The sequence below is a fragment of the Procambarus clarkii genome, chromosome 69 (assembly GCF_040958095.1).
Source record: "Procambarus clarkii isolate CNS0578487 chromosome 69, FALCON_Pclarkii_2.0, whole genome shotgun sequence".
NCBI classification, from domain to species: Eukaryota; Metazoa; Arthropoda; class Malacostraca; order Decapoda; family Cambaridae; genus Procambarus; species Procambarus clarkii.
The window spans coordinates 13732252-13736829 of record NC_091218.1 but is presented as its reverse complement, the minus strand read 5'-3'; the positions used below and the strand labels follow the sequence as shown (position 1 = coordinate 13736829).

General features: G+C 47.5%; 1 long non-coding RNA gene across 1 annotated transcript; it reads left to right on the top strand.

Annotated features, from left to right (window-relative positions):
• Positions 1 to 3911: 3911 nt before the first annotated feature.
• LOC138355930 (uncharacterized) lies at positions 3912 to 4300 on the top strand. Its single transcript, XR_011224069.1, has 2 exons — positions 3912 to 4103; positions 4183 to 4300. It is a non-coding gene; the product is annotated as an uncharacterized lncRNA (long non-coding RNA).
• Positions 4301 to 4578: the final 278 nt, after the last annotated feature.

Sequence of the window (4578 nt, the reverse complement as noted above, 5' to 3'; positions counted from 1 at the left end):
TGGTGTAGGTCAGGCTGGTGTAGGTCAGGCTGGTGTAGGTCAGGCTGGTGTAGGTCAGGCTGGTGTAGGACAGGCTGGTGTAGGACAGGTTGGTGTAGGTCAGGCTGGTGTAGGTCAGGCTGGTGTAGGACAGGCTGGTGTAGGACAGGTTGGTGTAGGTCAGGCTGGTGTAAGACAGGCTGGTGTAGGACAGGCTGGTTTAGACCAGACTGGTGTAGACCAGGCTGGTGTAGGACAGGCTGGTGTAGGTCAGGCTGGTGTAGACCAGGCTAGTGTAGGACAGGCTGGTGTAGGACAGGCTGGTGTAGGTCAGGCTGGTGTAGGTCAGGCTGGTGTAGACCAGGCTGGTGTAGACCAGGCTGGTGTAGGACAGGCTGGTGTAGGACAGGCTGGTGTAGACCAGGCTGGTGTAGGCCAGGCTGGTGTAGACCAGGCTGGTGTAGACCAGGCTGGTGTAGACCAGGCTGGTGTAGGCCAGGCTGGTGTAGGCCAGGCTGGTGTAGGCCAGGCTGGTGTAGACCAGACTAGTGTAGACCAGCCTGGTGTAATGATCTGTACAGGCCAACCTTCCCCTTGTCGCCGTGCTCCTGTGTGGTCAGTCTTCCCTCCTTTTCGCTGTTTCCTGCCATAAACTGGAGTCAACTTACCCTTAGGCAGTGGGACCATAGCAAGTCACTTGGCCCCCTCCTGTTCCCCCAATCCTATTTCTCTAATCCCTTCCTCTAATCTTCGTCACCAATCTTCTTTTCAATCCCTCTTCCCCTCTCTTTTCATGTCCGCTCCATAACCATTGACAGGTTTAGGGCCAGTACAACTCTAGGACCATAACATTCATCCTCTCAAGTTTCCTTTTGATGGTCAGGCCGGCTTATGCCCACGAGAAGGGTCGTTACTGCCTAGTTCCAGTTTCTGGGAGAGGACCGAAATGGGCAAGAGTCTGGCTTTTCATTGGCCAAGGGCAAGTGGAGTGGGCTCAAGTGATTGGTCTGAAGTCTCAAGAGGCGGAATCCTCCAGGGTAGGACAGGTACCACTAGCCAAGCCTCCAGAGCACCCAGTCTTGGTTCAAACCGATTGTCTCCTAGCCTGTAGCCAAGCGCGTGAGAGCAACAATAGGCCTCTCTGGGGTAGTGAAAATATATGGTAGTCAGTGTGTCTTGGGGCTCCACTGGGGGTATAGGTCACCCCTGTTACCTAGCAGTAAATAGGTACCTGGGAGTTAGTCAGCTGTCACGGGCTGCTTCCTGGGGGTGGAGGCCTGGTCGAGGACCGGGCCGCGGGGACACTAAAGCCCCGAAATCATCTCAAGATAACCTCAAGATAACCTAGAGGGCAAGCCATTCAACATCTTTGGCCGATAGCAGTATTAACTTATTGTGTCACTTGAGTATTTCATGTATAATCAGTATTTCAGTTCATTGCCTGTAGGATGCTTTATTAGAGTAGGATTCATTTCAGTTTGATATAAATTTACGTGTTTGTTTCAGTAAAAGTGAATATTTTGATCTAGTGGCATTTACTTAATTCCCTCTTTTGGTTACTAATGCTGTGTTATTCCTTTTATATGTAGTATTTATGTGCTGAATTTGAAATCCCTCTATTCTCAATAAATTTAGTAAAGGTTACATGTTTTACTCCCTAATCAATTATATTTACCAAGATTCTATTGCCCCTTGAGTTCATGATTATTGAGTTCTGTCCTCCTGGGAGATGAGTAATCTAGACACGTACAGGTAAGTTAGTGGGAAGGTGGTGGCAGTGTTTAGTGAGTTTATATTCCTTATTTTTTGAACTAATAAATCCTTCATTTGTTGCTCCCCCTCATTTATTATTTCAGTCTTAATATCAACGGGTAGTTCATTGAGGGTCAGAGCGACCTGCAAGCAGGGTTGAGCTGGTGTAGGTCAGGCTGGTGTATACCAGGCTGGTGTAGGTCAGGCTGGTGTAGACCAGGCTGGTGTAGGTCAGGCTGGTGTAGGCCAGGCTGGTGTAGACCAGGCTGGTGTAGGCCAGGCTGGTGTAGACCAGGCTGGTGTAGACCAGGCTGGTGTAGGTCAGGCTGGTGTAGACCAGGCTGGTGTAGACCAGGCTGGTGTAGACCAGGCTGGTGTAGACCAGCCTGGTGTAGACCAGGCTTGTGTAGACCAGGCTGGTGTAGGTCAGGCTGGTGTAGACCAGGCTGGTGTAGACCAGGCTGGTGTAGACCAGGCTGGTGTAGACCAGCCTGGTGTAGACCAGGCTGGTGTAGACCAGGCTGGTGTAGACCAGGCTGGTGTAGACCAGACTGGTGTAGACCAGGCTGGTGTAGACCAGACTGGTGTAGACCAGACTGGTGTAGACCAGGCTGGTGTAGACCAGGCTGGTGTAGACCAGGCTGGTGTAGACCAGACTGGTGTAGACCAGGCAGCAACAATCTTCAACCCTTCACAACCAACAAGGGCTGCCGGGGACGGTGTCACCTCTGGAGGGGACGGTGTCACCTCTGGAGGGGACGGTGTCACCTCTGGAGGGGACGGTGTCACCTCTGGAAGAGGAACCAATGCAATTTCTCCGAGAATTGTCACTTTCTCCACCTTCCTAAAAGCCGAGAATACGATCCATGAAATTGAAATCGAAGTCGTCTTTCTTGTGCAAGATTTCACATTATCAATCTCACACATAAAGCAATTGTCAGTGTTGCCAAGTGTGGCTGCAGCAAGAGGCAGAATACATATACCCTTGAGTGTCTACAAGTATCCTAACTACAACCCTGGAAACACAAACCGAAACTGTCTCTATTTTCCGCTTGTTACAACTTGTAATAAAGTTGTTACATCTTGGCTTAACGTGTTTATGACGTATTAGAACGTTGTTACAACTTGATATATTGGTTGTTATAACTGGTTAGGAAGTGTTAAAACTTGTTCGAACGTTGTATGAACGTCGTAGTTTCGGTGTGTGTTTGGCGGGTTCCCTCTGGTAAATGCTCCATGTACTTTATCTGGCTGATAAAGTACATTAAAGGACCTCAGCACAAAATAGAACGCGAAGCAGTGGATGCAAATTGGATATGCTTAGAGTCTGGAGAGACCTGGGTAAATACTGGAAAGACCTGGGTAAATACTGGCAAGACTTGGGTAAATACTGGAAAGACGTGGGTAAATACTGGAAAGACGTGGGTAAATACTGGCAAGACCTGAGTAAATACTGAAAGGCGTGGGTAAATACTGGAAAGACCTGGGTAAATACTGGCAAGACTTGGGTAAATACTGAAAGGCGTGGGTAAATACTGGAAAGACGTGGGTAAATACTGGAAAGACTTGGGTAAATACTGGAAGGACCTTGGTAAATAATGGGTAAATACTTCAAAGACCTTGGTAAATACTGGAAAGACCTGGGTCCCGCCTCTCAACTGTCAATCAACAGGTGTACAGGTTCCTGAGCCTACTGGGCTCTATCATATCTACACTTGAAACTGTGTATGGAGTCAGCCTCCACCACATCACTGCCTAATGCATTCCACCTGTTAACTACTCTGACACTGAAAAAAATCTTCCTAATGTATTTATGGCTCATTTGGGCACTCATTTTCCACCTGTGTCCCCTAGTGCGTGTGCCCCTTGTGTTAAATTACCTTTGTCTATCCCATCAATTCCTTTGAGAATCTTGTATGAGGTGATCATGTCCCCCCAACTCTCCTGTCTTCTAGTGACGTGACGTTTAATTCCCGTAGTCTCTCCTCATAGATCATGCCCCCTCAGTTCGATCACTAGTCTGGTGGCAAACCTCTATGTAAAGGAACAGAACCTGTGCCCGCTTAGATCATCGGGAATCGAACCCCGACTCTGTAAAAAGCAAGGTTATTGCAGCCCGTAAAAAAGAAATTGGCTAAAGTCCCTTAGCCTCAATGACAAATAAAGCCTTTAACGGTATTGTGGTGGTCTTAATAACCCTCCAGAGGTTGATAGGTCTTAAGTCCAACACCAAACTTGCTGGTTGGTCAGTAAGGTATTGTGGTGGTCTTAATAACCCTCCAGAGGTTGATAGGTCTTAAGTCCAACACCAAACTTGCTGGTTGGTCAGTAAGGTATTGTGGTGGTCTTAATAACCCTCCAGAGGTTGATAGGTCTTAAGTCCAACACCAAACTTGCTGGTTGGCCAGTAAGGTATTGTGGTGGTCTTAATAACCCTCCAGAGGTTGATAGGTCTTAAGTCCAACACCAAACTTGCTGGTTGGTCAGTAAGGTATTGTGGTGGTCTTAATAACCCTCCAGAGGTTGATAGGTCTTAAGTCCAACACCAAACTTGCTGGTTGGTCAGTAAGGTGTTGTGGTGGTCTTAATAACCCTCCAGAGGTTGATAGGTCTTAAGCCCAACATTCGTTTTAAAGCTCTAAACCCAATAACAAAACAAATGGGCCCGAGTCGTCCCCTTGTGTCCGAAGATAAATTGTACACTCCCCCACCCCCACAAAAAAAAAAAGCTCTCTTTGTTAAATGGAAACAAAAATATCCGTTTGCCCTGAGTTGGAAACTCAATTGATTTGTATTCAAAGCTATATAATGTATATTTCATTTTAGTGTCCGGCTTTTGCTTTCATT